The sequence below is a fragment of the Pleurodeles waltl genome, chromosome 8, assembly GCF_031143425.1.
Source record: "Pleurodeles waltl isolate 20211129_DDA chromosome 8, aPleWal1.hap1.20221129, whole genome shotgun sequence".
Classification (NCBI taxonomy): domain Eukaryota; kingdom Metazoa; phylum Chordata; class Amphibia; order Caudata; family Salamandridae; genus Pleurodeles; species Pleurodeles waltl.
Window position 1 is genome coordinate 550,375,226 of NC_090447.1, and position 22,094 is coordinate 550,397,319.

General features: G+C 41.7%; 1 protein-coding gene across 2 annotated transcripts in view; it reads left to right on the forward strand.

The window, feature by feature from the left end:
- Positions 1-22,094, forward strand: part of TMEM47 (transmembrane protein 47) — a 294,768-nt gene that overhangs the window by 262,417 nt on the left and 10,257 nt on the right. The window lies entirely within an intron of this gene.

A 22,094-nucleotide genomic window follows, 5' to 3' on the forward strand; every position in this document is an offset into this window, starting at 1 on the left:
ATGGCACTCATTTTAGACCTGGCACGCTTAGCCCTCACAAAAAACATTTTTGAGTATGAGGGTATATGCTACCTACAGATTCATTGTACATCAATGGGAAGCACATTTGCCCCAAGTTTAGCGTGTTTATATGTTTCGGATTTTGAACAGAAATACATTTTTCAAAATAACCATCCATGAGAGGAACATATCAGATTATGGCGCCGGTTTATCGATGATGTCCTTCTTGTGGGGAGAGGAGATAGACAATCAATTGTCAACTTCATCCAATGGCTTAATGAACGTGATCCATTGTTATTGTTCACTGCAACGATTACCCAAGAAAGATTACCCTTCCTTGAGTTAGAGATTGTACCTGGAGAAGGTAGATTGAACACATGGGTCTATCATAAACCTACAGACAGGAACAGCTTACTCTCTTTCAAAAGTTTTCATCCAAATACACTACGTGAGAACTTGCCTTATGGACAATTTCTCCGGATTCAGAGAAATTGTTCTGACATAAAAGATTTCCAAAAAGGAATCAGAAATTCTAACAGAAAAACTTATACAACGAGACTATCCATTAAGAATTATCCAACAAGCACAAAAAAGAGCTAGAAATTGTAACAGAGAAGTCCTTTTCGAAGAAAGTTAAAGAACTCCCAATCAACGACTTATCTGTGTCACCACCTTCAACACACTCTCGAATCGAGTAAAAGGAATCATCAATAAGAACTGGTGAATTCTGAATAACGATGGTCTGAAGATAGAGAGACCGACGTTTTCCTTCAAGAAGAGTGCAAATCTCCGTAATCTCCTTATACATACTCAACCAACACAGAGAATTACTAACAATCCACGGACACAAGGTAATCTTTTACCTGTGGTTGGACACACTACATGTGGATCTTGTAGTGTTTGTCACCTCACTAAAAATACAAAGACGATTGATGTGGGTCTGGAGAGACTGTGGGTACAGAGAAAACACACCAATTGTAACTCGGAGAACATCATTTATGGAATATAGTGCCCCTGTTGACTTCTCTATATAGGAATGACCACCCGAAAAGCAACATTTTTAATTATGGAACATAGAAGTAACATCAGGTGTAAAAAAACAAATACAAAAATGACAGCACATTATTTTGAGAAAGCCCATAGTCCAGATGACATGACATGGACCATACTAGACAAACCCACTCCTAAAAAATAATGGCACCATTATAGGAGATTTTTTATTTTTCCATGAACAACGTTGGATCTACCGCACCAAGAGTAACAGCCAGGGACTGAATGATGACGTACAATGGCTACAATTACTCAATCAATAATGGTGCTAACATCAGATTTTTTTGACAAAACAAGATGTATTAATGAGTGATTCATAATATCTATGTGAAAAAAAGTAAACAACTATAGAGGTTCTTTCTGTATTCAATAGTTATAACCTAAATAAATAGGCCTCTACCTCCTCTGTTCTCCTGCCTCTCTTCCACCCTCTTTGTCTTTTATGTCCAGAATAAGTGAATGATTGCTTTACAATTAAAATGTTTTCACTTATTCATTGGCCAAGGAATTTTCTGGTCTTAATATCGTTTTTTATTTGGGATCTGTCCTGCTGTTCAGCCAAACCCCACCCCCTTTTTTTATATGAAGAGCCCCCTTTGAAGATTATGTGCTGTTTAACCTTAATGATGCCATAATATCGGATCTTGTGGAGGTGTGGGATGGGATCGTGAACTCCGATCCCACCCAAGATGGCCGCCATTCAAATAGGAAGGGCCGGTCTAGTTTTCAGGTGCGACAAGGTTCAGTTACACTCGGAAACGGTTATCTAGTGCTGACCAACTCAACGCGGAACCGGGTAGAGGCAGAGAAGCGGCAGCACTGGACCCTTGATGAAGTAAGGAGGGGGAGGGGGCCCGGGCCTGATCTTGTGGCACGCTCATTATGCCGCCCATATGTCAGCATACTGGCCGGCACGCACATATTACAGCTATATTCACCCATCTATACGGGTGTTTATTTAATTGATTAGTATAACAAGGACATTCCAACAGTTCTGTGCCTTGGGCCAGCGGGCGGATTTAATGGTTATAAGAGACCAACACTGATAATATGGGCATAAGAGAGAACATTATTTGAACGAGATATACGCTCCAGTAGAATTGGAAACAGCAGCAACCCATCGGGCGGAAACATTACATTACATTAATTCCCTGATACATCAGCTTCTTTGATAAAAAGACTATTTATATACCCTGCATTTCTGTTTTGATAAATAGGAGGGATAAAACTATTTAGGATTATATACAGCCACTCCCTTGTTTGTCAAACTCATAATGATTTATCTCTATGCACTGTGTGACTACAGGGTGCTGCTCCCACATGGCTCCGATGAAAATAGGTATTTATGAAACTCAGTAAGTGTATCCTGACTAATCTTTCCTTCTTTGGACCTGGGGATTACACTTTGGTGAGCATTTATGGATATGAACTAATCAACTTGAGCTAATTGATACAGGTGTTATCTTTCCTCCTACCGTATGCACAAGTTTTAGGGAATTTTTAAGCACAATGTTAATTATCTTTTCCTTACACATTTAAGGTGAAGAGATGGGGACTGTTATATGATACCATATTCCACTTATTTGTGGGTCTTAATCATATACAAAAAAAATGGTTTCCCCACAGAATACTTAGGGGGTCATTCTGACTCCCGCCGGCCGCGGTAACCGCAGGGCCGGCGGGAGCCGCCAGAATACCGCTGCGCGGTCATAAGACCGCCACGGGTATTCTGGGTTTCCCGCCGGGCTGGCGGGCGACCGCCAGAAGGCCGCCCGCCAGCCCAGCGGGAAACACCCTTCCACAAGGATGCCGGCTCCGAATGGAGCCGGCGGAGTGGAAGGGGTGCGACGGGTGCGACGGGTGCAGTTGCACCCGTCGCAATTTTCAGTGTCTGCATGGCAAACACTGAAAATCTTGGTGGGGCCCTGTTACGGGGGGCCCTGCAGTGCCCATGCCATTGGCATGGGCACTGCAGGGGCCACCAGGGGCCCCACGACACCCCATACCGCCATCCTGTTCCTGGCGGCCAAAACCGCCAGGAACAGGATGGCGGTATGGGGGTCGGAATCCCCATGGCGGCGCAGCAAGCTGCGCCGCCATGGTGGATTCCCCAGGGCAGCGGAAAACCGGCGGTACACCGCCGGTTTTCCGTTTCTGACCGCGGCTGTACCGCCGCGGTCAGAATGCCCTTGGGAGCACCGCCAGCCTGTTGGCGGTGCTCCCGCGGTCCCCGGCCCTGGCGGTCCATGACCGCCAGGGTCGGAATGACCGCCTTAGTGTGCTGACAAATTAAAGAGTCTTTAGCAGCACAAATTAAGTAGCCTCCTGATCATAGGACAGGTAGGGCTTTTTCTTACAATAAGGGGACAGGGTGAAGGTCCTGACGAAGGCCGCATGGCCGTAGCTGGCATTTAAAATAGGTTGAAACATGTTGACCCTCTTCAGAGATTGGGGTGTACAGGTTATTAATTCCTAAAACACCACCCACCAATAATATTTTAATCCTGTCCAGGCTGCACTAGAATAAAATAGGACAAGTGATCAGCCTTAGATATTTTTCTGTTGTTCGTCTTTGGTCCTTGTACCATAATTGTTGGTCTTGTCTTTCGTGCTTACATGTTCCCCCACCCTTACTGCTCCACTCCAAAGGGGATTTATATATTTTTGGAGTGTGTTAGAAGGGCCCTATGATGAAGCATGCCACAATTTGTGGGTGAGGGCCGTTTAAAAAAAATAAAATTGTTGATTTTTTAATTAGTCAGGTCTGGATACTTGACTACATTCCTTGTCCTTTTTGTGTGATGATTCATTGGTTAAGGGAGGTCAGACAGGAAATCCCTCTCACCCTTTCATAGTGTTGTTAGATTAATAGTAGTATGCCAGCACTAGTATGACCTTTATTGGAAAAAAGGGATCAAGGAATAGACACCCTTGATCCCCTGAGCAAAATAAGGAAGGAGGGGAAACAGCTATAATACAGACATTAAATCAACAGCCAGTATATGTTTCCAAACAACCAATGCTGGTGATAAAGAGGAATCGTGGATGGGGGAGAAAGGGATATGGGGGGTTATTCTAACTTTGGAGGAGGTGTTAATCCGTCCCAAAAGTGACGGAAAAGTGACGGATTTACCACCAGCCGTATTACGAGTCCATAATATCCTATGGAACTCGTAATACGGCTGGTGGTATATCCGTCACTTTACCGTCACTTTTGGGACGGATTAACACTCCTCCAAAGTTAGAATAACCCCCATGGTCCGCATAGTCTCCACAATAAACCCCAAAGTAGGAAGCGAAGTAAGCAGGGTAACATTGGGAGCAAAAATTCCATAGGAAGAGAGAGAAAGACAGTGCGGGCAGTTCAGGCTAACACCTTAAGGACTGACTGTGGCCAAGAGTGGGAAGTAGTAGCCCTAGAGCAAGGAGCCACATCACAAAAAATACCTAGTACACCCTACAGAGAAGTTAGTCAGCGAGGAAAAAGAAAGAAGGGTAGTCAAGGGGTAGAAGTGGAAATGGAAGTAATGGAAGAATTAGAAGAAAGAGTGGAAAGTAGTAGTTTAGAGGGAGATAACAATGTTAAGAGATCAGTAAGAAGGAGGAGGTGCAGAGAATTAGATAACCCAATTTGTTCTGTGAAGAGCGGGGTTTCGTTTTCACCTAAAGGCTCTGAGAATAGGAGGGAGCAGGAAAGTCCTAGTGGAAGGAAATGTAGGTGGATATATTTGGAGCCTTGGGGTAGAGAGACTGGAAGGAAACGGCGAAGGAAGTTAAAACCCTTGAATCGTACCCGCCTTTTAGAAGTTTTGGCCTTGTGCCTAATCCTATGTGAGATTGAGTCAGATGATATAAAGCAAATAGTATTCATATTAAGCCCGGAGGGGGAAGAGGTGACTAAAGCACTCTTCTACTCTGATTGTATTAGACGATTGGTACTGTAAGCAGAGGCAGAGCTAATGAATGAGGGTGTAAGATTAGTGCAGCAAAGTGAGTTAGAGGGTGAGACACAAGATAGGAGAGCCCTCATGTGTCATGCAGGTCTGTCCCCAAATCAAGTGCAGTGTAATTTGTTAGAGAAAAATTGCAGAAGGTGTGTGGATGGAAACAATGGCAGTTTAAGTGTAACTGTAGTTACAGAGTATATGACCCACAGTGGAGGAATCGTTTTGAGCTCCTTGTAAACCCCATGATTAGTATAGTAGGGGAGAATTGAGTGATGTGGACTAGGAATTAAGCCCCGCGCACAGGCATTTGATCTTATCCTGGAATTTGGGAGGTTATAATAAACACTTAAAACAAGATTCTTTTAAAGGAGAGTCTGAAAAGTATGATATAATGTGCTTCCAGGAAACGTGGCTGTGCGACAAACCTGAACTAGTAGATGGTTTTATGAGGCTTTTTAGGGGAGCAACATGGCAAGGGGTAGGACGCCCATCAGGGAGCCTGATAACCCTAGCCTCAACTAGAATAGCGAATAAGTTCACAGAAATAAAAAACAAATGTCACTGGTTATTGGCAGGCCAGGTAGATCTCTGTAATGTAATTGGAGGTGCTAAACAGCTTATGATAATCAATGTCTATATACAACCGGGGAACATGTATGACTATGATATCCAGCGGGGTCTGTTTGAGGAAGATTTGGAACTACTATGTATTGGTAAAGCAGGTTATTTGACTCTAATGCTGGAAGATTTTAATCATAAACGTGATCCTAATAGCAGTGATAAATTGTGCAAGGAGCTATTGATAGCTGTACAAATCCCTAACTTTCCTAATGTAGAATGTTCTGCTCGTGATTTGTCCTTAGTAAGAACCTTAGGATCCTTAGGTATGTTTTGTCTAAATGGACGTACGAAGATGGATCGTCCGGCAAAACAGACTTGTCGCATAGACAATCAGGTATGCCCTATTGATTATGCTTTTGTAAACACCTGTTTTTTTAGAGAAGTGCTGGACTTTCAAGTTGAGCATATAGAAGGCAGTGATCACTGGCCACTCCGCTTAATAATAGGATCAGCCGATAACACCCAAAAAGAAAGAAAAAAGGTATTGATAGTCCTTGTTGAGTACCCTTGTAGGATAACGACTCGGCTTACAGAATGTAGTCTAGAAGCACTCAATGAATTGATAGTAAACTATCCAAACCTTAGTATGGAAGAAGATCCAAAAGATATGTTTAAAGGCAATAGGGGTATTGCGTTAATGGTTGACTGCTTAAAAACCAAATTAAAAATACCGCAAGAGGGAAAGATGAAGGGAGAACCATATCAGATGAATATTAGCAAAATATGGTGTAATTGGGAATGTAGGCGTAAAAAGCAAAAGATGCGAAGATTAAAAAAGGGAATGTAAGATAAGACCCTCCATCGATACAGAAGAAAAACTCCATCAGGCAAAACAAAGTTACAAAAGAATTATAAGACAGAGGAAACGGGAATATGTTAATAAAAATTGGGATACAATGATTGAGGTGATAAGAACACGGAATATAAGGGGCTTTCGGCAGTTGGTAAGGGAGGGGAAAAAGTCAGGAACGATGCAGTGTTTGGTTGGAGAAGAGGACTGGCATAAATATTTGTCTACTATATACAAAGGTATTGATGATGAGGAAGGTGATAGGGTTACTATGAGGTTTGGTGAGAATATGAGATTTCCTTTGGTCCCACAAAAAGTAAAAGAAACTATTGCAGCTTTGAAACTGAAGTGGCAGGTCCAGACAATCATCCAGCAATAATAATTAAAAAGAATATTGATTGGTGGACAAAAAATGTTCACACTACGTTTTGTAAAATTTTTGATTATGGCCGTTTTCCAGAGAATTGGAAGGATGCCATGATAAGACCGATTTATAAAAAGGAGGATCCAACACAACCAAAAAATTACAGGCTGATAAGCCTTTCAGACATAAGTGAAAAGGTATTTACGAAGATATTGCTGGGGTTAATTAAAGAATGGGCAGAGGATAATGATTTGATACCAGTAGAACAAGGTGGATTTAAAGAAGGACACTTGACAATTGACCACTGCTTTAGTCTGTGGGCACTAGCAAAAAAAATCAATTGAAATGCGAGGAAGCCTGTTTTGCTGTTTTGCTGTTTCGTTGATTTTCGTGCCGCATTTGATTTGGTAGATAGGAAATTATTATGGGGTATGCTAAAACAGTTAGGGATTGAATTAGATGTATTATTTCTCCTCCGGGGTCTGCATTCACAAAATTGGGCCCAGGTAATTTTAGAACCAAGTGTTTCACTTTTCAAAAGGATCCCCATAAGGAATGGTCTTCGCCAAGGCTGTGTGTTGGCCCCAATATTATTCACATTATTTCTGTCAGACCTGCCAGGGCTGTTGTGGGAGGTTAAAGGACTAAGCCCAAAAATGGATGGCGTGCATGTTTCCTGCTTATTATATGCTGACGATCGAGTGATAATGGATATGACGGAGCTAGGGCTACAAAGGAAACTAGAGGTGTTTTGCTCCTATTGTCAAAGGAAAAAAATAGTAGTAAATATGGATAAAACAAAAATAATGTCTTTAGGGAAAGAGAAAAGTGTATTCACCTATCGTCTAGGAGGAGCAAAAATAGAGAAGGTAAAAAAATATAAATATTTAGGCATGTGGTTTGACGCACAATTGAGATGGAAAGATCATATTGAAGCCCTAAAAAATAAAGCTTTATCATCAGTTTGGGGATTGAAACAATTCACTAGTAAATATGGGGGTCCTTCCCTCCAGCCGGTTATTTCTGCTTTTAATGCCATGGTACATCCCCAGTTTCAATATGGGGTGGAAGTTTTAACATTTTCTGGGAAACTAAATTGGGAGACAGAAGAAAGCATTTGTGTAAAGCGTATGCTCTCATTGCCCCCATCAAGTATGCTACAAGCTATAAGAGCAGAATGTCAACTGACGGCATGGACTTACCAGGGTCTATAAGCTGCACTGAAGTTTTGGTTGAGCATAAGAGATGAAGGGATCTGTAAGATCGCAAGATTTTGCAAAAAATAAATAACAAGAAGTGAGTTACATTGGGCGTTACAAATGAGAGGACGGTTAGAAAAGATCTGCGCCCTCTTAGGCTTACCCGGCAACCAGTGGTGTGGTGCACAAATCTCAAACAAAATCTATGAATAATGGTGAAGGAAAGGGCAAGTACATCTGAATTATTTAGAGAGCAAAATTTCAACTCAGGCTATGGTAGGCGGATGGAGGAATCCGGAAAACTTTCCCTATATAGAGGCTCTACCCAACCCAGGATTGAGGGACTTAGGGCCATATTTATACTTTTCGACGCACAACTGCGCCAACGCAGTTGTGCGTCAAAAAATCTAACGCCGGCTAACGCCATTCTGAAGCGCCATGCGGGCGCCGTATTTATTCAATGACGTTAGCCGGCGTTAGCCGGCGTAGCTGCCTGGTGTGCGTCCAAAAAAATGACGTACACCAGGCAGTGCCGGCGTAGGGGAATATGGAGCTTGGGCGCCAAAAAATGGGGCAAGTCAGGCTAAGGCAAATTTTTGCCTCAACCCGATTTGCGCCATTTTTATTGACTCCCAACCCCCATTGAAATGACTCCTGTCTTAGCAAAGACAGGAGTCATGCCCCCTTGCCCAATGGCCATGCCCAGGGGACTTCTGTCCCCTGGGCATGGTCATTGGGCATAGTGGCATGTAGGGGGGCACAAATCAGGCCCCCCTATGCCACAAAAAAATAAAATAAAAAATTACTTACCTGAACTTACCTTAAGTTCCCTGGGATGGGTCCCTCCATCCTTAGGCGTCCTCTTGGGGTGGGCAAGGGTGACAGGGGGGGTCCCTGGGGGCATGGGAGGGCACCTCTGGGCTCCTTCCGAGCCCACAGGTCCCTTAACGCCTGCCCTGACCAGGCACTAAAAAACGACGCTAAAACGGCAGGACGTCATTTTTTTTTACACGCCCACTCCCGGGCGTCATTTTTGCCTGGGAGTGTAAATACGGCGCACATGCCTCGGAGTCAATTTTTTAGACGGGAACGCCTACCTTGCATATCATTAACGCAAAGTAGGTGTCCACGCTAAAAAATGATGCAAACTCCATGGACTTTGGCGCTAGACGCGTCTAACGCCAGAGTATAAATATGGAGTTCGTTTTGTGTCGAATTTGCATTAAAAAAAACGACGCAAATCCGGCACAAACGGAGTATAAATATGCCCCTTAGTGTTACAGTACTGAATTGGGTTGAATCCAGGCTATAGGGATCCTAAAGTAAAAGCATTTCTTAAGGATACCCACGGCCTATGCACATGTGGCTTTAAACAGAAATGTAGTATGCAACACCTACCTTTGGATTGTTACTGGATTTTAGAAGTGCGTAAGAAGTTTTTTAAACCAATTTTTAAGGAATATAATATTATTAACCGGGATCAAGCGCTGAGGTTACTTATAGATATGAGATTTTTTAATGTAACCTTTGCCCTGGGCCTATTTTTAAATGGATTAAGAGTTTTAACTGGATTTATAGGGTCCGGCATAATGTAGGAAGCAAAGGGGAATGGAGAGTTTTAGCCACTATAAAAAATTATTTTAGGATTATATTGGTGGATGGTATTATAGAAAATTTGCCACGTTACAGCGAAGCGTGAAGTACAATGCTGAGCACTTTATTTTGGAAATTGCACTTTATGAAATTGTAAGAACATGAGTCTTATCAGAATTGTATGTGGGATAATTTGGTATGTGAATGTATTATGTAATAGGAAATCGTTTTTAAATGAATTTGTACACTCTATTGTTTTTACACTTTTAAGGTTTATGCCAAATAAAAGGAATTTATGACATGGATTAGGGGGAAATGAGAAATTCTGCGAAGGTATGTGCAGTGTGACACGTGTTCAGGCAAAAAAACAGATAAATATAAAAATGCCACTGGGTTGAGAAATTAAAAAGAACTGAAGTTGAATGCGGATCTTTATTATATTGTGGCATTTATTACTTCGAACTCTTGGCAAAGTCACTAAATGGTCTGATTTCAATTAGGTTCCCGCCATCCTTTAGGCGAGAATGTTTAATATGTTGTAGAAAGTGATTTGGCTGATATTGGACTTGTTGAGTTATGTATGTGAGGTCCAAAAACATGAATCAAACATGGTACGGCAAATGTTGTGTAGCATACACACGAGGTGTTGTGCGGTGTGAGAAAAGACGCACTCCCAGTAGTATTATTTGGGTAGTCGCCAGTTTCCTAACGGGACGCTGTCTGCTGCATGCAGAGCGCTGTCGTCCTGCAATGGCGTTTGTTCATAAATCCTCAACCAAATGCACCGAAGTGGGATTCAATAACCTCTACAAAGCAGTGGGATTTCGTGCTCCATCTGATATCAGCTCAAACAAAGCATGCAAAGCATCGGTTTCTGATCCAACCAGTTTGTGCTGCTCATACATCTTTCCTGATACTCTAATAGAAGGCTATATCTATTGCATGCAGATAGGGTTTGTAATTTCAGAAGGCACTGGTATTGTTTGGCTCTTGTATCTATTTCACTTTCATGGGTTTGCTCAATACCAAGCAAGCAAGATTGCAAATTGTGGTAGAATAAATCGTTGCACATTTCATTTGGAAATGTGTTTCAGCACCATTAAAAATAGAACTGCAACGTCAACTGAAAAAATTGGAACAAACCAGGGTAGAGTATTCCATACATAGGAACATCACCGGGCAATTTTGCATCAGTCTCTGAGCAATTTTGCATCAGCACTTGCACTGACCCAGGAAAGCAAAATGCCATTTTCATTTAGTTCAAAGGGCGCACTTGCACTCGTCAGTCAGTTCAAATGCTGAAATGGCATCAGTCACTTCATGTGCTGGTGCAGATCTAACAAGTGACCAGTGCAGGCTTGTTCAGTCATTGGTGAACTGCATGTGATGCTCCTTCTTTTGGTGAGCATAGCTCTGAATTGCTTGCAGGAGAGGTCCTCAACTACTGAGCCACACTTATCCATTTCCAAAAGGTAAAATATACATTGATGACTTACAAGGAGCATTTGCATGACGTCCGCCTACAGTGATATCCACCCACTCCCCCGCAGTTAATGATCTGATGAATTGGTCTCACAGCAGTTTATAGTCAGCAGTTCAATCTGAGAAAAAGAGGAACCTTTGCCCACAACACAGGGAAACTATTCTAAGAACAGCTGAAACATCCTTTGAAGGGTTAATGAACCCTGTACAAAATCAAAGGAAAATGAAAAAGGAGAATATACAGCTCCAGAGCCAACCATAAGCTAAACCTCAAGGAGCCATTCTGTAACTGAAAGGACAAAAAAGCCCAAAACCCATCCACTCACAAATTATGAATCACAAAATTCTTAAACACTTAAAAGCTAAAGAATAAGGCATGGTCACAATACATAAATTGGTCTGAATTTTCATTTCTCACTCTACTTAACGAAGTTCCACTTACTGCTGATTATAATTCGAATTTTATTTCTTGCTGTTTATGGGACTGATTCATAAAGGCAAACTTGCACTTTGTGTAAGTTTACTATTTTTTTGCTATTCACAAACCTCTGATTTAATAGTAACTTTATGACTCTATAAATTAAAAGATAGAAAGAGCAGTGTAAGTTTGCTTATGTGTATTAGAGCCCCAGTGCTCAATATTTCTTATAATTTAGCTGCTAATAATTGAGTTAATTGCTACTTTCACACTCAGTGATGGAAAGTGATGCTGCACCCAGTACAGAGCCACTTTCCTTGCGCCCCTTAGCGCCCCCTAATGCCACCATGTCTGAGATCTGAGATATGGCGCACCATGGCGGTAGTTAGGGAACTGGAGTCAACATTTTTTATGCTAGTTCGGAGCTTTGCAGAATTAGCATAAAAAATGTTGAAGCTAATCCTGCATAGCCCATTGAGCCCCATTGTAAACAATGGTGTACCTCCTTTTAACGCCTGCTCCGAGAAGGTGTTAAAAGTGCCAAAAAAAATGACGCATATAAATCTCTTAGATTTCTTCTCTCTCTTTTTTTGCCCCCCCCCCTATCGGGGGAATTCCCCCTTTGCATGCATTATGCATGGCTCAAGCGTAATGTAGTGCAAAGGGTTACAAAGTGGGGAAATGCATGCATTCGTCGGGCCACATTAGCATAACAAATTACGCTACTGTGGTGCAAGGAGGCGCTAGGCTCTCTAAAATCAGCCCCTCAGTGTTTTTTGAGGAGTTAGGTTCGTGAATTCAGAAATAAACAGGGCTCATCAAAATTACTTTCATTTTTCATTGTTGTTATATTTTCATTTGTCTTTCACTATACATATTTTTTATAGGACAATGAAATAGAGACTCTTTAACTAAGACTTAGTAACCATGGGCCATAGGTATAAAACTTTTTTTGGAAGTCGCAATCAGAATCAAGCCATTTGGGACCTCAAGAAAACATTTTGTAATGTACATAAGCCACATTGCGATTCTGTAACTTGTTACTGATTCGCAATTTGGCTTTGCGGATCAGTATTTGGAAGGGGTGTGTTTAGGGAATCCCTTCCAAGTATCTATTCGCAGTGGTACGTATTAATGTTCACAACCAAATTACGGTTGAAAAATATTCATATTTTACCATCACAATGAAGGAGGAGGTAACCAATTCACAAATTTGGGAATGTAAAACAATATTTTTTTTATGAGCAGGTGGTGACCCTATGGACCACTGTCTACTATTGAAAAATGAAACTTAAATGTTTCATTTTCTTTTTTATAATCACATCCCATTTTCCTTTTAGGGAAACAGGCTGCATTAAAAAAAATGCTTTATTTAAAAGCAGTCACAAACATGGTGGTCTGCTGACCCCAGCAGGCCATCATTCCTGTGATGACAGTGATTCCCAGTGGGTCATAAACTGTGACCTAACTCATTAATATTCGTGAGGTAGGTCGATTTGCAGCCCCACTACATCACTATATTTCATTGTATTCTTTTGTACATTATGAACAGCGATTACCAAATAGTGATTCAGTAAAAATTGCTATTTGGAATTTGCTATTCTTAACTTTCGTACATCTGGCCCAATGTTTTTTAGTTTTGTCAATAGCAACTTGACAAGTAGTATAAATCCATTTTTTCATCTTAATTTTTTAGTTTGTGTGTATGTGTGTGTACACTAGTGGAATGTATTTTGGAGAAGGGAGAGTGGACATGTCTTCCCCAGGGAGTGGCAGTGAGTTGCCTGAATTGCTGGGACTGAAGGGTGGAGACATAGCCAGTGATATGAAGGATGATGGAAACAGGACTACCCTTAGAAAGTCAGTGAGGATCTTATTAGCAAAGAGCTAAGAGCTACTGATTTGTTCTTCCTGAACAGCGCCGTTTGGCTGGTATTAAAAGTGAGAGATAGCATAGCACTTTCTCTTTATTCAAGGTGGGGAAGTTTGCAGGCTGGTCCTTTCCTTTTTTTCTGTCCCTGATTATTGCTTCAGGATGGTTGATGACAGTCAGGTGCGGAAAGCTCACACTCCATTGTACCCTTGTTTTGGAAAACCTGCTTGGAACCAGAAGCACTTCTACCTACTTCAAGATTCATCATCTTGCACAAATGATGCATCTGAAGAGAAGCTAGAACATGGTATTTGAAAGAGAACCAACTGAAAGTGAATCTGAGACTTGAGGCAGTAGACCCATATTCCCTTTCTGGAAAATGAGTATAAAAGTTGGACCCAGACCACCCAACTCTTTTCAAGATATTAAGTTTTTAATAACTAATGAAGAGAGTGCTTTACAGAGTATTTGAAGGACTGCAGTGTGCCCACAGCCGATGTCCGCTTGACAGCTAGTCTCCCTGAGGTGAGGGACACGACTTCAGGTCTGCATCTTGCTGGAGAAGCTGAGGGTATGCTTAGAACCTAGAACCCTAGCTGCCTCCTCATAGAGGGATACATATTGCCTGGCCCTACAGGAGGAGAGACATATCCATGTTGAAAAGCCCAACATATTCATGTCATGTGAAAGACTAAAAGTATCTGACTACCTTCTGAGAGCAAAGCTGGTATCAATACGAATAGTGAGGTCTCCCTGATCTCTAGTTATTTTCCTGTAGTGAGCTGCATGAAGCTATCCATCAGAACATCAAGCTGACCGGCATTCTGGTTGCAGGCCTCTGAAATCTGGTTTTGCTGCTGCCTGTTTGAGGTGATTATTCAAGGAGAACTGCTTTCACCCTCCGGGGGTCTAGCTGCAGAATAAGGGCACCTTCCAGCATTGGCCCAGAGGGCACAGCTGCCAAACACTAGCACATGCCAAGCAGGCCTGACATGCTGCTCAGCCCCAGTGACACCATCTGGTCTTTCTTCACTGACACTGAACCCAAGGGTGCAAAGTCGTTAACTGCACCAGTCAGTGTTCCTTATCCGCAATGCCATTCAGCAGGTAATACAGAGCTGAACTTGCACAAACAAAAACACTGTGCCTGAACCATCTCTACCTCTATGAACTCAGATAGCATAAAGATTGAACTGACCTATGAAATATTCTTTGGGGTAATTGACAGTGACCAGATCCTCAGTCCAATCAATGCCTACATCTGTAGCTTTACCCAATTATTATAGATGTTGGGAACTTCCTTATGGTGGTTGTGTGGAATAGGACACTGCAAAGAGTAAAAGCAGCTTACTAAACTTCAAAGGTGACATACCAATTGTGTAAGTGAACCACTTGAAAGATGTAAGTACTTTCTTTTTAACTAAAGATAGGAGCAATAACAGTATGCTATTGTGTTTGCAATTCAATTGTTGAATTCTAATCTCTTGCTCACCACACAATCTTCCTGAGTGGCCTTTGACTGCTAATGTTTGCTATCCTATGAGTCAATTGTGGAAAGGGAGAACCTTGCCCAATTTGCAGAGCAATAGTAATACGGGCCCCTGGACACCAGTAGCAAACAACCTCAGCCACTATGTTTTTTTAATGATCTTTATTGAGTTTTGAAATTAGGCAAACAGTAACAATGCTATATACAGGAACATGATACAGGTAGTTTAAGCATCTCATCAGTAAGATCATATCAATATGTTTAACACCCCCATCCCACCTAGCTCTTGTGCAAAGTGTCTCAGTTTACATAAATTAGAAACTGTACACATAATAATGGTACAGCATGGCTATCTATCACTTTGTTCATGAGCAGTATTAGTAAGTCGTCCAGTGGGTGCATCTGTCGAAGGTTCTACCAGATCAGCGAGCATGGCTGCCCCCCAGGCTTGGAGGTCATCCTCTAGTTTCACATCCTTGGAGGCATGTTTCATTAGAACCTCTTCTGTCTTAGCCCATTCAGTAATATCCCTGAGCCAGTCGTCATAAATACGAGGGGCTGTGCTCAACCATTTTATTGCTATTCGGCATTTTGCTAGTGTAAGGCTCAACAGAACAAATCTCCTGCTTAGTTTCCTAATAGATGGGGAGGGGATTAGGCCTATAATTACTTGCTGTATTTCTAGTGGTACCCTCCACCAAGAGGCCCTATTGAGGTTGTTGAAGACCAGCTGGCAGTATGGTGAGATAGCCTCACAATCCCAGATCATGTGTACAAAAACCACCATCAAGCTTCGGCACTGGCGACATATGTCAGAATGTGTAGGGTAGCTGGTGTGTAAGGTCTTAGGGGACAGGTAGGTTTGGTGAATAAAGTTATATTGAATGAGTTTAAATCTAGCATTGGAGCTGGCCCTGGGGATCCCCTCATAGATTCACTCTCAGACTCTTCCTGTTAATGGATATGATAGTAACCTCTCCTATTTGGCTTCGATCAGGAGGGGCCCTTTTGAAAGATCTGCTAGTAGTTCCCTGTAAAGGAGTGACACCAAAAGTCGACCCCTGGCCATTCCCAACAACGTGATGAGGGTGTCAGAACAGGGCGAATGCTCAGGGAAGGTGGGCCATATCCCTCTTGCAGTGGGTGAAACCTTTTGGTTTTGCAAAAATTGACCCGGGCTGAGTTCAAAGGAATCCACAGATTTGGCAATATTAATAAAGCATCCTTCTGGGTAGAGATCACCTAATGTGTGACATCCTCCATCTTTCCACTGTTGGATCGATATGGACTCTGCTATCGTGTGGAAGGGCTGCAGAATTCAAAGTGGTAAGTCTGGAGAATAGGGAGCCAGCCGCAGTACCCTTTAAACCCTCCTTCCCAAACCCCGCCACCTGGTGTACCAATTAAGGTGTGTCAGGGGGAACCGGAGAGCCACTCATCAGTAATGTAGGGAGTGCATCATCCAAATGGGAGCCCCTCAAAAGGGTCAGGAAATGGCATGCAGTAAGCGTGCCGACATATAACAGAGTTTATGCAAGGGGCCTCAAGGGGAACAGGGCAGCCCTGCCTGCTAGCCCTGCTTAGATCAAACAAGCCAGAGACCTCCCCCCATAGGCACTTGGGGACAAGGGTCCATATATAGTAATTGGATACATTGAATACATTTAGGTCCTGTTCCAACCTTTTTAAGTACATGCCATAAGTATGTCCAGCTTAAAGAGTCAAAAGCCTGTTCGATGTCAAAGAGGGCCAGTGCAGACACATTGTCATGGGTTTGCATGGTATGATAGATGTGGTAGAGCAGTTTCAAATTATGCAACGTGCTGCGCCCAGGGATAAACCCAGACTGGTCTGCATGTACAAGGGATGGAAGACAAGGAAGAAGGCAGGCTGCTAGTATACTACTGAGTATTTTGACACTTATAGTCAGAAGGGAAAGGGGTCTGTACGTTCATGCTACGGTAGGGTCCTTGCCAGGTTTATGGACCATAACTATCAGAGCTTCACGGAGTGTAGGGGGGAGGCTGCCCTTCTGAAGGGCTTCTTCAAAGACCTCTAGGTGCTTGTCAGCTAGGATATCTATATATCTACAAAACGTTCTGCAGGGAGATAATAATTCCCCCGTGTTTTGGCCATCTTCAGCGTCTGGACTACAGCGAGTATCTCTTTGTGTGCAATGTGCTCATCCAAGTTGTTATGACCATCAGAAGTAAGGCTGGGGAGCGGAATGTCCAGCAGATAGTCCACAATGGCACACAAATGGGCTGGTCTCTGGCCAGCATAGATGTCATAAAGATAAGAATGAAATACCTCATTAATGATCGGTTGTGTGTAAAAGAAATGCCCCATCTGATCATTTAAAAGCAAGATTGGAGTCCGGGAATCCTCCTGTTTAACTAGGTGGGCTAGCATCACTCCGGTCCTATCTCCTTCAGAATGTAGTCTTTGGCAGTGCGTGGTGAAAGTGTGTTTTTCTAATCTACGCCAGTCATCTAAAAAGATTTTTCTGGTCACATGCCAACCCGTCAGTTGATCTGGATGAGAGGGGAGCTCAGCTGCCATGTTGGTGTCCCAGTAGCCCCTTTCAGCCTCGTGGCCCCTATAGAAGGGTCTGACACACACTCACTCAGGGCTCACTCTGACACTATCTTTATTAAAGAGCCTTAATTAAGCTTTATGAGGAAAATACGTTTGTCATTTTTTTTATTTTGGAAGCAAAGAAATTATTTTGGTAGTGTGAAAAGTTCCACAGATGTTCCCTAATTGTTAGTTTATAAAGCACACTAAATATGTTTCAATTTCGGTTCTGTACAATTATTGTGTGTTTCTGCTTAACATTTCATATTCCCAAACATAACTATATTAGTGTTTAAGAGAAAAGAAATCTGAAACAGTTTGATGGTTGATACAAGTTTTTTCTGGTGCAGAGTATCATAGAATAAATTATTGCATTCTTGCATTTAACCTAATCAGTCTGGTTTTATCACACAAACGAAAGAGAAGCAGTGGTGGCCGCCACATATGTCATGGAGTGGGGTGGGGGGACGAATGACAGAGGAAACATTTTTAAAAATAAGTGAAAATAAATCACTTACCTTGTGCCTCCTGTCTCCCGTCGCCATCTCCTGCATTCTCGATCCTCTTCTGGTGACCCAGCATTTGCTGGGACACCAGCAGAGGCTCCCCAGCAATCCTGGTGCTGCTTACATATTAAACATAGCATGTAAGCAGCGTCAGGATTGGTGTGAGCGGCAGTCACTGTCGCTCACATACAAGTCTGGGGTCTGTGCTGTTTCTCTAGTGGGTTGGAGAAACCTAAGTGTGCATGTGTGTTTGGCTGGCCTGAAACGGCTGGCCAAACACACTTGTGCACTTAGGCCCATATTTATACTTTTTTAGCGTCAAATATTTGCCGTGTTTTGACACAAAAACGGTGCAAACTTACAAAATACAATTGTATTTTGCAAGTTTGCGCCACTGTTGCGTCAAAAAATGACGCAAATGCGGTGCTAAAAAAGTATAAATATGAGCCTTAATGCACTCTCCCATCTCCCCTTTCCCTCCTCCACGTGGCCCAGCCCCTCCCTCCCTGCACCTGCTGGCTGAGCCAGCAGATGAAAAATGAAACGATAGCAAGATATCGTTTTATTTTTCATCTGCTGGCTCATCCAGGGAGGCGATGACACTGCGAAGGAACCGCCCCTGAAGAGAAGTCAACTGACCATAAAGCTATATGGTCTACATTTCAAGCAAGATGTTTAATATTGCTAACGAAATGGCCTGCTGTTGTTTTATAATTGCTATTTGATTTCCAGGTGAGCGTATTACAATATTATTCACTGTTACTCAAAGCCAACAAACTAGATATCTGCTTGAAAGCTGTTGAAATTATTTGGTGTGCTTGTTTGTTAATGCATCTGCTCTCACCATGCACTATTAATGTGGTTATGATATATTCATAGGTTAGAGGTGTCATGTGCAGTGGACTGACTGCTTTCGTAGTTTTTTGTGAATGTTGGACGGTTTTCACAGCTGTCCATATTCCTAATACAATTTACGAAAAACAGTTCGTACCTTGTAAATTTAGGTCCAGTTTGACTACGTCTTAAATTTTATAAAAACACTTACAAATTAAAGTCACAAAGACGATCGAGCAAATATAGTCTTTTCAGCCACGCTGGAGAAGATAGACTAGAAAAATAAGAAGATAAACATTAGCATTTACTACAATGTGGCAATATTAAATCCTCCTATACCTTTTTACTGTATTAACTCACATTAGTGTGTCACTGACCAGACTCTAAGACAATCCCTACTAAGGACTTCATTACAAGACCCTCTGCAACCCTGATGCGGCTAATAACGTCAGAATAAATAAAAAAAACTCACCACTACACTGTAGCCAGCCCGTTAGCAAAGCGTGGGAATTGGTGCAGAAAACGACAATTCTGACATATGAATCCCACTATTCCTATATCTGGACAGTATGTTCACCACCCCACAAAAAGGAATGCCACTAGAAAAGGGACATTTACGTGATGATTAAAAACAAGTAGAAACCACCAGACTTGCAGTGGGTTTTTTAAACTGCACAGAACATAGTGGAAAAGTATTTTTCTTCCTTTGGTAGTTACTACCGTTGTCAGGTTCCAGGTCATAAAAAAAAAATATTTTCCAAAATCAACGTGAGTGAAACCACTTCTTTCAATGTCCACTGTGGAGTCCCTTCCTCCTTAGGAGACCCTCACCAGCTATTTTCTACCAAGAGTGTGTCTTTTCTCTGGTACACTCGTAATCTATAACATGTCAAGTGGATGTGCTATCATTGCACATTCCAAATTGATAAGAATTACACATTATGTGCCACATACCAAAAATCAATTGGCATTAATATTGGGCTGTGTTAATTATATTTATTTAAAGTAAAATGTTTTTTTTTCACAGTCTGGAAACTAGGCGATGAAAGAGATCCGGCATTCTGAGAAAAAGGCATGCAATTTGAACATGTGCAGATAATAATATGCTATATATTGCCATTGTTGACTCTGGGAAGAGGCCATGACCTCGAGGCAAATTCTTGAATGTGTCATGTGCCCATCCCCTCCCTCAACAATGGCGTTAATTAGCAAATTACACTGAGTAAATCTACATCAATAGTTTATGTCATGCCAGTGTTTCTTCCATACTCAGAGCACAAGGAGTTTACTCCATGCACTGAGAAAAAAAATCATAATCACGAATGCGTGTGAGGATGGCCCTAGTTATATTCTTCTGTAAAAACATCCTAGAGTAGAGTATACGAAGCACACCACAGTATTTTCTCAAGTCAGTTAGATTCTACTGTAGTAATAAACATATAAATCTGTTTTTATTAGTACACGTGTTCCAAATAACACTTGTAACTGGGCCACAATCGTTTTCACTAGCAGGAATGGTGTGATTGTAACATGCATTCTAACATACGATAAAATATTTGTAATATGTGGCTCTCACTGAAAGCCACTAGCATGAATGCCAGGTTTCAAATATGGTAATTCACTGTCATTGTGAAGCAACCTTAACAGTGATTAACAAAAACTGTTACCAACTGTTGCTACATCATAAAGAAATTCAGGCTGATTTGGCGGGTCTCTCAAATAATCTGTTAGAGCAGCACAGGAAAGCACAGGAAAGCAGGACCCCATTGTCTGTAAAAGAAGGAGGGGAAAGTACAGAGAGTGATGGAGTGAGTGACAGAAGTCCATATTTATTTTTTTAATCTGGGACAAAAAGGAGAGACCATGTTATTTTTGGCTCTCCTATTAGTCCCCTGTCCCTGCATATCAGATAGAAGCAGGAGCAGATGATTTTCAGGACCATATATAACATAAAATTATAGGTGGATAAAAAGTGAATTACAGGGATGCTTTTCACCTCTGATTTCTGAGTACATCATAGACAACTCAAGCTTCATCCTCATTGCCTATTTTATGTCACTCAGAACCCCTCAGTGAAAAGCTTCCACGTAATTCACTATTACCCATCCACAGTTCTATATGTTACACATGGCTTCGATAGGAAGCCTCTGTTCTCCACACCAGAGTCTAAATCTAGCAATTCACTGCTATGACAGCAATAGTTAATAACAAAACTCACTAGCCTCTGGTGCTAACTCAGGAAGGAGTTCCAGGCTAGGCTGACAGGCTGACAGGGCTCACTTCGATCCCGTCAGCACAGTGCTGCTTGTCTGCTTTGACTGGGAGCAGAAAGCATAGCTGCAGGAAACAATATGAGTCAGGGAGGGCAGTGGGGGTTGGTTAAGGCGTCAGGTAAGGTACTTTTGCACATTTGGACAAGGAGGAGAGCCATATTATGTATGGCTCCCTCATTACTCCTTTTCCCCAGTCTAGCAGTTATAAGCATGGGTGGAATATTTTGGGGGCCATATATAACATACAATTATAACTGGGTAAATGTGAGTTATGGGGATGTTTTTAACCTCAGGGTTCTGAGTGACATCATAGGCAATTTAAGCTTCACTCTTGTTATCTATTTGATGTCACTCAGAACCTTTTGGTAAAAAACCTCCCTGAAGCTCAAAGCTATCCTTCTATAATTCTATAAATATGCATGTTTGGGTGTTATTAATGCACAAGACACAGTAAAGTAAAACTATATATCACCAGGAACTATGAAATATAGGAACTATTTCACAGTTCAAAGTAAAATACCAGTTTTCTCAATATTAAGAGCCCCAAATCACTCTACATAGTTCTATCCCTGAGAAACTAGGACCATGTGTCAAGATTATCTACATTATGTGAAAGTGTTATCCAAACTATGTTGTAAAAATGTAAAAATATGCCACACATTCTCCTGCAGTAGTATTTTAATCCATTCCAGCAAAAAACATTTTTGTAAAATATGTAAATTATTCAAACAATGTGGCAAATGTTGCAAATCCCTAAGTATGTGGTAACGGTTGCAGCCACAAAATAACTTAATCCATAGGCCTTCATAATTGTCCATTGATCTATCAACAATTTATTAATGAAGTTAAATGTAAACATTTCTGTTTATTGTTAGCTACATCTTAAAGAAGATGTGTTTTCAAGTTAACTCCCCCAAAATAAATATGTAATATTACAAATTAAAAATTTTTTATAATGGGTAACGTGTAATAGTATATGGTCAGAAAGTGCCTAGGTGGGGTGCTTATGACATTTACAAATGACTCGGCCTTCCATCTCATAGTTTATGATGTCACTGCAACCCTCAATAGCAATATT